Source organism: Panthera onca, chromosome C1, assembly GCF_046562875.1.
Source record: "Panthera onca isolate mPanOnc1 chromosome C1, mPanOnc1 haplotype 2, whole genome shotgun sequence".
Taxonomy (NCBI): Eukaryota; Metazoa; Chordata; class Mammalia; order Carnivora; family Felidae; genus Panthera; species Panthera onca.
In genome coordinates this window covers 44,599,038-44,612,012 of record NC_138346.1, presented here as the reverse complement: position 1 = coordinate 44,612,012, position 12,975 = coordinate 44,599,038, and the positions used below count along the sequence as shown (strand labels likewise).

Sequence of the window (12,975 nt, the reverse complement as noted above, 5' to 3'; positions counted from 1 at the left end):
ATGGATATAAGGGATGGGTGGACAGTTAACCAACAACATATGTGTATTTAGTAGATTCCTGGTGTCTGCAGGGCATCCCTTCCCTAAGACACTGGGAGCCAGCTAAAGGTGTATGCATCATCGATGGTTTGTTAACTAAAAGGAGAGGATAGGAACCCTAGTCATTGGGAAGATTGACTTTTGACACATTAAGCTGCTGGTCATTAGCAGACATGCAAGATATTTTCAGTTACTTAGTGATAGTCAGATGGCTTGTGTTTATCACAGGTTGGAAGTGAAATTTAGGATTGCTTAGGAGGAGGCTGGGACATTGCTGTTTAGCCCAGTGCATGACACTGGGGGAGTAGGACAGAGGATCCTGTTTCAATAAGGCATTAAAGCTACTAGGCATGTTTACAGTAATTTAGGCTCTTTCTGTTTCTATACAAATAAGGCAAACTAAAACACAAAGGTAAAACAGCAAGGTTTGCATGTGTTCGGTGGTACAAGGTATTGGATCGCCAAGTCCATCTGGATTGTTGACAGTAATAAGGCATTTTTTGAGCACTTAACTATGTTCAAAACACAATCTTACACACTTAATTTCTAGATCTCTGAGAGATGAGTCTTTTCCCCAGCATTGTGAGTGACGAAAAGGAAGCTGAGAAGAGTTAAAGAATGTACACAAACCACATAATCGGTGAGAGGTGGAATTAGGTTTGACTCCATGTTTCTGGCTCCAAAGCCTGGGAAGTTTCCACAACGTGTGCCTCCTTATTCAGGACCCATTGGGCCTCACCACCTAAGCGGGTGCCCTCTTTTGCTTTCTGCCTTTGAAAATTAGCTACATTTCAATGTACGTGTATTACATATGGTAACAGTTTTCTATGTAAGATCAATATTTATATTGCAGGCATATTAATGCAAATATATTTACCCATTTCTCACCATTTTTAGGTTGGAGGCAAGTGTAAGTACATGAAAATGATCAAAGATAAATTTAGTTTTAGGCAGACAGGATTTTTTGTTTTACTTCTTTTGATATTCAGTAAGTCTTGACTTAGCAATTGCATTGTAGGGAAAGGGAGAGATGGAATAAATGTAAATGTGTCTGTTAGCCACTTTGATACATTGTCGGGAAGAATCAAGATACAGTTAAGTGAAAAAGGCATTTGAAAAAGATTTATATGCAGATACTTAACGGTGCATACAGGCACACATACACCTCGCCTCATTGTCTGCAAACCGTTGACATTGACTACTTGAAGGAAGTGGGATGGGGTGATGGAAAGAGGGTGCTTTTCTTTTTTCCTTATGAGGTTATGTTTGGGTTATTTATTTATTTATTTATTTTTTATTTATTTTTTTTATGTTTGGGTTTTTTAAAAGGGCCTCTATAGCCTGATTTTTTTTGCCCTAAATCCCAAAGGACACACTGTGTGTAGTACTTGGCCCTAGCGATGATTTCAGTTAACATTTGCTTTGTAGTTGGGTTTTCATTCTCCGTATTTAGAAGACACTTATTTATCACTTTGTGAAGTGGCACTGTCTTAATTTAGTTGGCCAGGAAGCTTTTGGAAACTCTCAGAGTCATTTGTTACGACAGTGATTTATTGGTGCAGAGCCCAAAGCAGAAAACCAAACCAAAACAAATAACTGAAATGTTAAACAACTAAACCTTGAGCCTATATATTAATATGTATTTGCTATAGATATTGAAACTTGTCTTGCTAGTCAGTGGCTCTAAATAGCTCCCAGCACACCCACACCCCTACCCCTACCTCAGTACCCACAAAAACTACCCAGAGTGTTGTATTAAAAGTAGCCTCCTTCCGGCTTGGTCTAATGTCATGTAAATGCAGCTAAGCAGGGGATGTACTGATGATTGTGTGGAAGGGAGGTTTGAGGCTCAGAGATGTTAAAGAGAACCCTGTATTCCCTTAGGTTCTGGTGGTGCTGCTGCACTTAGGCAGCGGGGGAGGGGTGGAATGGGAGAGGATGGGCCAGATGGAGTGAAATTGAGGCTCTGAGAAAAACCATATTCCAGAGGTATGAGAGAGGATTGAATAAAGGAGGGCTAAGACACCTTTTTTGACATTTGTCGCGGTGTGTGTTTGAGAAGACAAATTCAGAGAACATTTTGCAAATAGAAAACCGGAAAGTCCAACTTGAATAACTCTGAGGGTACGCTTTGATCTGAGGCCAAGAGTGGGATTGGGGTAGAGTGGGAGACTGGCCCTCATGAGTCAGCGGAGGCCAGAGGGAGCTCTGGCCTGGCTTTGTGGAGGATAAAAGGAGAACTAGAAAGAGGAACTGGTGTTGTCTCAACAAGCCTGATTTGTGGGTTAACTGTGCCAAGGGAAAGTGAGTAAGGAGCCTGAGGTGGTAGTTAGCTGCCTGTGTGGCTCTGTAGACAGACATCCACTGCACAGCTCGGTGCCCTCTGTTTTCCACAAGCTGCCTCCCCGTGGGCCCTTCTGCCCATGGGGTGCAGAGTAGGGATGTGGCCAGCAGAGGAACCCCGGAACCCCGGAACAGTGGAGGAGTGGGGCCCTATGAGCCATGTGGCAAATTCTTCTCTTGTAACTGCACTGGGTACTTTAGGGACAAGGTTAAGGTAGAATTGGCCCCAAGGTAAACAAGCCCTGTCTCCAGCATAGTTAAGCTTCTGCAGCTATTATGAGTGCCTTCGTAATTCTGTTTTAAGATAATTTATGTAGAGTTGTGTTTATTGGACAATTGGAACCCAAACTCACCTTTGTGAGGGAGTTTGAATAAAAAATTTTATTGTTGGGGTGCCTGGGTGGCTCAGTTGGTTAAGCGTCCAACTTTGACTCAGGTCGTGATGTCTGTCACAGCTCATGAGTTCCAGCCCCGCATCAGGCTCTGTGCTAACAGCTCGGAGCCTGGAGCCTGCTTCAGATTCTGCATCTCCCTCTCTGTCTGCCCCTCCCCTGTCTCTCTCTGAGACACGCTCTGTCTCTCTCTCTCAAAAATAAACATTAAAATTTTTTTAAAAATTAAAAAATAAAAGATTTTATTGTTATGCTTTCATAGGGTAAAAATAACACACATTTTAATTTTATTTACTACATAATCAGGTTCCCTATATGTATATATATATATATATATTTTTTTTTTTTTTAACGTTTATTTATTTTTGAGACAGAGAGAGACAGAGCATGGACGGGGGAGGGTCAGAGAGAGGGAGACACAGAATCCGAAACAGGCTCCAGGCTCCGAGCTGTCAGCACAAAGCCCAACGCGGGGCTTGAACTCACGGACCGTGAGATCATGACCTGAGCCCAAGTCGGCCGCTCAACTGACTGAGCCACCCAGGCGCCCCAGGTTCCCTGTATTTTGAAGGTATGATATCTTTTTTAAAATTATTTTTTGTTGAAGTATAGCAGACATACAGTGTTACATTAGTTTCAGGTGTATAGCGTAGTGATTCAACAAGTCTGTACCTTAAGCAGTGGTTACCACAATAAGTATAGTTACCATGTGCTTCCTTACAAAGTTGTGGCAGTATTATTGACTATATTCCCTATGCTGTACTTTTCATTGCCATGACTTATTTATTTTATAAGTGGAAATTTGTATTTCTTAATCCCCTTTACCTATTTTGTCCATCCTTTCAACATCCCTCCCCTCTGGCAACCACCAGTTCTCTGTTTTTATGAGTATGATTCTATTTTTTGTTTGTTCATTTGTTTTGTTTTTTAAACTCTACAGGTAAGTGAAATCATATGGTATTTGTCTTCCTGTCTGACTTATTTCACTTAGGATAAGACCCTCTAGGTCCATCCTTGTTGTTGGGACTGGCAAGATCTCATTCCTTTTTACGGCTGAGTAATATTTCATTGTATATATTGTATATTTCACTTATATATATTCTTTAACCGTTCATTAGTGGACACTTGGGCTACATACCTTGGCTATTGTAAATAATGCTACAGTAAACACAGACATGCATATATCTTTTCCAATTTGTGTTTTCATTTTCTTTGGGTAAACATCCAGCAATAGAATTACTGGATCCTGTGGGAATTCTATTTTCAGTTTTTTGTGGAATCTCCACAGTGTTTTTCATAGTGGCTGCACCAATTTACATTCCATTAACAGTGCACAGGAGTTCCCCTCTTTCCCTCACAAAGATATAAAATCTTTTAAGAAATGTCTCAAAGCCAGGGTGCCTGGGTGGCTCAGTTGGTTGAGCATCCGACTTCAGCTTAGGTCATGATCTCATGGTTTGTGAGCTTGACCCCCACATGGGGCTTTCTGCTGTCAGCACAGAGCCTACTTCGGATCCTCTGTCCCCTTCTCTCTCTGCCCCTCCCCTGCTCATTCTCTCTCTCAAAAATACATAAACATTAAGAAAAAAAAAAAAAAAAAAGAATGTCTCAAAGCCCTTAAAACAGGCCTTTTCAGTTGTTTCTTCAAGTGAGCAGGAGCAGCCCAAGGAGAAGCCGACTTCAATTTAGCAACTTGCTGTGACTTTTTACAAACTACAGAATCAAGGGTGCCCTGATTGTCAGTCAGCTACCTTGTACTTAAAATAATGCCTCTTTTATATGTATTTTAAAAGTGATAAATGTGGGGCGCCTGGGTGGCTTGGTCGGTTAAGCGTCCGACTTCGGCTCAGGTCATGATCTCATGGTCTGTGAGTTCGAGCCCCGCGTCGGGCTCTGGGCTGACCGCTCAGAGCCCGGAGCCTGTTTCAGATTCTGTGTCTCCCTCTCTCTCTGCCCCTCCCCTGTTCATGCTCTGTCTCTCTCTGTCTCAAAAATAAATAAATGTTAAAAAAAAAAAAGTGATAAATGCTCAGGGCACCTGGGTGGCTCAGTCAGTTAAGTGTCCGGCTCTTGATTTTTGGCTCAGGTCGTGATCCTGGGGTAGTGGGCTCAAGCCCTGTGTCAGCTCCTCACTGAGCATGCAGCCTGCTTGGAATTCTCTCTCTCTCTCTCTCTCTCTCTCTCTCTCTCTCTCTCTCTCTCTCTTTCTCCCTCTGCCTCTCTCCCCACTCACACTCCCTCTCTCAAAATAAAATAAAACATATTTAAAAGTGATAAAGGCTTATTGGAGGAAAATCCAGCAAAGTGTAAGAAAAAAAATTAAAGTACTCCTCACTTCACAGAAATAGCCCTAGTAACATTTTGTTATTTTCTTCAAGTTTTTTTTTTAAACATATTTCATATGAAGCACATAGACTTACAAGTATAAACTCTTGCAATACATAGGGGTTTTTATCCTGCTTTTTTTTTTTTTTTCACTTAATGTGATGCATATATCATAAGCATTTCTCCATATTCTATTCAGTTCTATTAAGTTCTATTTTTTTATCCTATGGATATAAGTTTGTATTTTTCTCTGACCTGGATATGCCACATTTATTTAACTGCTCCTGTTACTGATTGCTTCCTGTGCTTCAGCTTTGATTATTATGAAAAGTACAGAAATGAACATCCTTACACTTAAATCCTTGCATTCTCATGAGAGAATTACAATGAGGGTGCCTGTCAATCTTCATCCTTACCAGCACTGAATATTTTCATTTTCAAAAGTATTGCTAGGGCATGTATGTATTTTTACTTTAATGGGCTAGGTAATAAGTCATTTTCTGAAAGAAATTTATAGCTCATGCTAACTCTCAAGAGTTCTAACAGCATAAGAAACAATTTTAGATTATATATACTGGAATGTGTTAGGATATAAATTGTTGCTTTAGATAATGGCATTTAGGGGATATAAATAAAAATCATAGATAATAGCTATGTGTCTGTAGAAAAATGTATTTTAAATCTTGCAGTTTATATTTTGATCCAAAGTGTAAACTCATAAAATATGTGTCTGAGCACCTAGAAATTCCTAAAATGCCTTATCTTATGGGTAGATCATACTTTCTGTAACCCTCTTAACTTCCTCGGTGTCTTAATGGTGTCAGAATGGTCAAGTAATGACACCAGTCTTTTACTGAATAAGCTTTCATCAAATACCCATTGTAATTATAACATTATTTTACATGTGTGTGTGCATGTTAGTGCTGTAACCTAATGTTATATTACTAATACTTGGAGTTGTGTTTTTATTTCTCCTTATAATTCTTATTTTTACACAGTCTGCTTTTTCAGTGTTCCTAGTATTTTTAGATCTTGAACCTATAGTCCTATACCAATATATTTACCTGAGTGAGTCCTTTTCTGAAAAGATTTGAAAAAAATTGTATCTGTCTCTGTGTATAAAACAGGCATTCACATAACTAGATTGAAAAATAAACCAAGAAGCATTTTAATAACATTGTAATTCATCTTTTTTTAAACTATTGTATCTTCCATATAAGTAGCTTCTCAAGTATAGCAAGCAAAAATTTATTGAGGAAAATCTTTCTCTAAAACCTGAAGCAAATAACTTCTTTCAGTATCAACCTTTTAGAAATCTTTTGTTTCAGGCTTTGAAAAGATAAGTCTAAGATTTTTCATGTTGGCTTCTTGGCAAAGAAACAAAGATTGCATTTACAGCCACTAAACTAGTAAATAATTCCGTAAGATTAAGTGTTGACTTGTGGTGGTGGCCAGGTTCACCGTGGCCGGCTCTGGTACTGACCGGGTTACATGAAAGTAGTTACGCTTGGAGGGTCCCTTGTCTGAGAAAATGCATAGAAAGCTAAGAAGAATCACATGAACACTTACCAGAGAAATAAGTGCATGATGGTAGCATCAGTGTACATCCAAAAATGAGTAGAAGGCATAGGCGTGGCCCATTCGTTTTAATGCTTTCAAAGACTTCTGGCAAAGACTCCATGGCTCCCACAGGTTGGAACTGTCACTCTGGAGGAAGCGAGTGGCTGGGATTCCATCCGTGCCCACTGCTGTGGGTAGAGGGGAGTGGTGAGTAGGGAGGCTCTGGACGGGCCTGTCTTGGGAAACATGTTGCTGGCATTCCAGAATTGAAAGATAGAAAGAATTTCCTCTAACTTAAACGTGATGCACTCTGGGGGTGCCTGGCTGGCTCAGTCAGTGGAGCGTGCAACTCTTGATCTCAGGACTGTGAGCTTGGGCCTCACGGTGGGTGTAGAGATTACTTAAAAAATAAAATCTTTAAAAGTAAATAAAAGTTCTGAACTCTGTAACGCCCAGGTTCTTTCAGCACTCGTGCTTCAGTAATCTGGGTACTGCCACTGTGTGGAATATTAGTTTAGTGGGGAGACGGTTTCTAAGTGTCAGCAATTGAAGTGCAACGAATATTGGAAACCCAGCCTATTCATTAGTATGGTTATCCTACACAAGCAATTTCCTTGCCCTTTCTGGCTATTGATCTTTGTTTAGGGAGAGATGACTGTACTTCGGTTCTATTTTTACAAACCTTCTGTGACCCTGCCCCCCCCCCTTAAATCTCTTCATTTTCCTTCCTTTTTAAAAAAATTTTTAAAATGTTTATGCACTTTTGAGAGAGAAACAGATAGACAGAGTGTGAATGGAGGAGAGGCAGAAAGAGAAGACACAGAATCTAAAAGCCTCCAGGCTCTGAACTGTCAGCACAGAGCCCAACGCAGGGCTCAAACTCCTGAACTGAGAGATCATGACCTGAGCTGAAGTCCGATGCTTAACTGACTGAGCCACCCAGGCACCCGTCTTTATTTTCCTTCTTGAGTATCAGCAGCAGCATATTCAGTTACTTTCACTCCCTATTTTGAAACATCCACTGGATTTTGTTGTTGTTGGAGAAACTCACAAGATCGAAATATCTTTTAAAAAACATTCTGTTCATGTTGTGATTTGAACTGTTACTTGTTCTTCACACTAGGCTTGTTTTAAGGCAGGAAGTTTATTTGAAATGTAGAAGGAAATGAGGTTCTGGGGCCTGCTTCAAATTTATACTAGAAGCTACTGGCACAGTATTTAATCAGAAGCCTAAAACAAGAATCTGCTTCCATGATGGTTGATGAAGTCTAAGGACCTAAATTACCAATTTTTAAATGACATGTAGTTGGGTCTTAAGCAAAGTGAAAGTGAAAATCCCCTTGGCATTTTTTATTACTAAAGCCACATTTAGGTTTAAAGACTATTTCCTCCTCCACATCCACACCCAGAAGAGGTGAGAATAACTTGTTCCTTTCACCCTCTTAGCAGTATGAAGGGAAGTATGTTAGCAGTATGAAGGGAAGTAGGATTTCGGCTCCTATCTTTCATGTTTATTATGTTACAAATATAATTAGAATGTTCCTACAGGTGATTACATTTTATTTTATTTTTAAAAAAATTTTTTAAATGTTTATTTATTTTTGAGAGAGGGAGAGAGACAGAGTGTGAGCAAGGGAGGAGCAGAGAGAGAGGGAGACACAGAATCCGAAGCAGGCTCCAGGCTCTGAGCTTTCAGCACAGAGCCCGATGGGGGCTCGAACCCACAAACCATGAGATCATGACCTGAGCCGAAGTCAGATGCTCAACCGACTGAGCCACCCAGGTGCCCCCAGGTGACTATATTTTAAATGAAAAGGTATTTCTGGTCTGGAGATACCTAATTATCATTCCAGTCCCTAATCCAACAGTGTGTTTTTGTTTGTTTGTTTGTTTGTTACATTTATTCATTTTTGAGAGACAGAGAGCACAAGTAGTGGAGGGGCAGAGAGAGAGGGAGACCCAGAATCCGAAGCAGGCTCCAGGCTCAGGGCTGTCAGCACAGAGCCCAACGCGGGGCTCAAACTCACAAACCGCGAGATCATGACCTGAGCCGAAGTTAGACACTTAAGCTTAACCGACTGAACCACCCAGACACCCCTCCAACAGTGTGTTCTCTAGTGAGTCAGTGTGCATCCTCTCCCACCTGATCGCCTGCAAAAACTAGGCTGAGGACATTGAAGTGGATATAAACTTAAATCCATAAGCACTGATGGATAAAATTCTAGCCTAGTTCATGGGTGGTGCCAAAAAGTTCTAGAATACTCACTTGGGAAGGATGTTTCTAGAGTAATTGTAAAATATGGCCTAGCATTTCAATGAAATATTACAGCTTGAGGAACATGATCACAATCATCACCAGCAACATATGTGGTTTTGAGTTAGAAAAAATACTTTTTCAATACATTATTTCATTTATGCCCTAAAATCCCTCTGAGTTAGTTGACTTGGGTTTGTGTTTTGATCCCCATTTTATAACGAGTAAAGGGAGGCTCAAAGAGGCACTGATTTGTCAAAGCCAGGAGAGCAATTGGGACTTGTCTCTGTACTTCCTAAAATTAATCTGTCACATTAAACTTTAGTAAAATATTATATATACAATATATTATCATCAGGTAATAATCAAAAATAATCTTTATTGGAGCCTACAAGAGTAAAGGGCAATATGCTGAGCACTAGATTCCTCATTCAAGGAGATTATAATCTAGTTGGAAAGACAGGAAGTATTTATAAAAAGAGCAATAAAATTATCCACAAGTCTTACCACAGCTCAGGTGTGAGACCAGTCTCCAGAAGCAGAGAAGGGAGTCAGGAAAATATCGTTAAGTTTATTCTATTTCCAGATGTTATAAAATATTGCATTAGGTACAATTCATAGAGTACTATCCAAAGTAAATTCTATCACAGAATATTAGTACTTATAAATAATGTACTGGTTAAGAACAGTACATTAAAAGGTCAAATGTTAGGAAAACCTTAGTAGGGTGGCAGTAGCAAAATCCTGCCATTCTGTTTTCTGCACTGAAGCTATAATAATCTTTGTACAATACAAATGTGACCATTGTATTCTATTCTGTTTCATTCTCTTCAGTGGCTCCCTGTTCTCGAAATAAATAATACCAACAAGTTCTATATATTATATCAGGCACTAGGCTAAGATTGAACTGCATTATGCTTTTTCATCCCCCCTGGCTACCCTAATGGAAAAATATTATTACGTTCCTCCTTTTGTAGATGGGGAGACTTTGAGAAGTAGCTTCTCCAAGGTCATTGATCTAGTCAGTGGCAGAGCTAGGATTCTAATCTCTGACAGTCCCTAATCCCCTGCTCAGTGACCTGTTAGTAGTTGTGTAGAAGGCCCTTCTTGATTAGGCCCTCCCCTGCTCCTCTTGTGGATTACTCTCTCATCCTTGAAGACTTCCTTAAGGCCCCACCCAGAGACTTCTGTGTCAACTCTGCTTGCTCCTGTTTTAACATATAGCATCGTGTATTTGGCTGTGCTTACCCCTCTCTCTTTCTTACCACTGGACTTGATAGCAGGGACTGGGTCTTCACCATTTGAATTACTGATCACCAAACACGCATCCCATCCAATTGTTGGTGCTAAGTTTGTTGGATTAAAAAAAAAGAACATCTTAATTTTCATTGTAAGTGTCTAATATGGTATTTTGTGTTCTCTCCTGTCATCCCTCAGCATGATTTGTAGGGCCATCTGTGATCTGTTGCTATCTGCTAGCCTCAGATGCCCTTCAGCCCCAGTGTTACCATTTTAAGGATCTTCTGTTATCTCTTCTCTTCCCCCATCCTGGAATAGTTTTCCCTTTCATCTTTGCCCAAGGCAAATCCTACATATCTTTCAGGGTTCAAGTTAAGTCCCTCATTCTCTCGACAACCTCTGTCTGAAGTTTGGGCTCTCTGCTGTGAGCCCCAGAAGCATCCCATTGTCTGTTAACATTTTCTGTTAATTATGGGGTGCTATGTGGCTTCTCGTCTGTTATTCTTGTGACTTATTTAAATCTTCCTTGTGTTTTGGGCTCAACTTGTCAACTATAAAGCAAGTCTTTGAGGCCCAAGACCACGTTTTTGACATCCCTGTCTAGTTGAGACATAGCATGCTAAGAGCACAGACTGTCTGGATTTGAATGCCAGCTCTCCTTCTTACTCCCTGTTAACCTTGGGCTAATCATATAGTTTCCCTGTGGCCCATTTTCCTCATTGTCAAGTTGGGAGAGTAATCATACTCACCCCAGAGAACTATTGGGATTAAATGAGTTAATACATTTTAAACCCATAGCAGATATTACTTAAGTGTTGTTGTGTTGTAGTTAGTAATAATTGTGATGATAACATAGCCCGCTGAGCCCTTATTAAAGTAAAAATATGTTGTCAAGATGGCCAGCCACAAGGTATGCATTAGCCACTGTATGGATCAGTTTGCTTGTCACCCAGCAGACAGGTTTTGCTATGAGCCTGGGAAAGGTCCGCCAGGAATAACAGGGATGGCAGGTTCTGGATTCTGGAAGGAGTTTCAGTCCAAGTGGAATACTGTTGGCAGCAACTGTGGGGACCACTGAGTATCTGGAGGGTTCAAGCTGGATTTTGGGGAATCAAGCTGGGCTGGAAGGACTAGAACCAGTTTTGATCTTACAGTTTGGCTGAGCCATTAAGGAGCCATGTCAAAATGCTCCAAAAGAGAGAGGAAGATTCTAAAACATTCACCTCTGTACATCTTAATGCCCTTGTAGCTTATATAACTGTTATAAAACCAACCTTATGTTTCTTTTTCATGACATTGGCAAAACGTCTAGCAGATGCTAAAACAATCCTTATTGAAAAAGATCTGCTGGAATTGACATTGAATGCTGTCCTCTGAGGAGAGCGCTTTCTGGAAAATTCTGGGGGTTGAACTGAATGTTCAAGAATGTAGTGCCTGAATACCAGGACTCTAAGACTTGTTTAGAGTGGTTTCTCTATGTCTGTGCTCATAATAGATTGCAGCAGTAGTTAGAGACCTGCCCTGGGACTCACATTGATCAATGCTAGAGAGAATGATCAATAACAGTTGACAGTGTAGAGGTAGCTCTGAGGGTCCAGAAAGTAGATTTTCCCATTTTGCAGCTTCAGTACTGGTCTCTGGGCAATACTGAGTTATGATGGCAATGGTGCCAGGGAAATGTCCTTTTTGTGTCATCCAGGGATTATTTCCTCTCCATCGCTTGTGGTTATGTTGCTACGTTATAATGCCTGCAAGTCTGACCTTTGGCAATTTGTTTTAAATTTTTTTTTGTTAATGTTCATTTTTGCGAGAGAGAAACAGAAACAGAGCATGAGTGGGAGGGGGCAGAGAGACGGAGACCCAGAATCCAAAGCAGGCTCCAAGTTCTGAGCTGTTAGCACAGAGCCCGACATGGGGCTCAAACGTACAAACAGCAAGATCATGGCCTGAGCTGAAGTCCGATGCTTAACCGACTGAGCCACCCAGGTGCCCCTGACCTTTGATAATTATTATTCCAAAGAACATATTCAAGTTTAAGGGTTTTTTTTCCCCCCTCAAAGTTGAATCCATTTCCATACTCATATATTTGTGGATAACTCAATATAAGTTTAAGCAGTTTCAATTTACATACATAATGAAGAAAGCTATCAATTTTAACAAGGATTATTTCATCACCTGTCATCAATAATTCAGAAATACCTGCTATTTGAATGACTCAGGGTAGGTACTGGTAGAATGTCTTTCCAGGTTTTAAAAGGCTGTGTTGTTACCAGCATTAGAGAGTGCTAAATGAGAAAACTTTTCTGCTTTCCTAATAAATAAAAGCCCTTTTTATCCAAGCTGGCTTAACAGCAATCCTACAATAGAGATTTCCCAGAGAAGTTAATAAATTTTAATTCTGTGTACTATTTGAAATGTCTTCTCTCCTTTTTAAAAGTTTCTTTTAGGGACACCTGGGTGGCTCAGTTGGTTAAGCATCTGAGTTCGGCTCAAGCCATGATCTCACGGTCTTGAGTTCAAGCCCTGCATCAGGCTCTGTGCTGACAGCTCAGAGCCTGGAGCCTGCTTTGGATTCTGTGTCCTTCTCTCTGCCCCACCACCACTCACGCTTTGTTTTTCTGTCTCCAAAAAATAAATAAACATTAAAAAGTTTCTTTTAAACAAATCATTTTTTTTTAAACAAATGAGCTTTTTTTTTTTTTTAATGTTCATTTAGTTTTTGAGAGAGCCAGCACACAAGCAGGGGAAGGGCAGAGAGAAGGGAACAGAGGATCCAAAGCATTGTATGTGCTGACAGCAGAGGGCCCGGCCCATGTGGGGCTC

The 12,975-nt window shown here is 40.4% G+C and overlaps 2 protein-coding genes across 4 annotated transcripts in view; one reads left to right on the top strand and one right to left on the bottom strand.

Moving 5' to 3' along the window:
- NEMP2 (nuclear envelope integral membrane protein 2) overlaps positions 1-12,975 on the bottom strand; it is a 174,245-nt gene that overhangs the window by 65,877 nt on the left and 95,393 nt on the right. For both annotated transcript variants that reach the window (XR_013557221.2, XR_013557222.2), the window contains exon 12: positions 6,669-6,847. The gene's annotated coding sequence lies outside the window, so the exon portion shown is untranslated. The remainder of the gene's footprint in view (positions 1-6,668; positions 6,848-12,975) is intronic.
- MFSD6 (major facilitator superfamily domain containing 6) overlaps positions 1-12,975 on the top strand; it is a 78,549-nt gene that overhangs the window by 1,320 nt on the left and 64,254 nt on the right. The window lies entirely within an intron of this gene.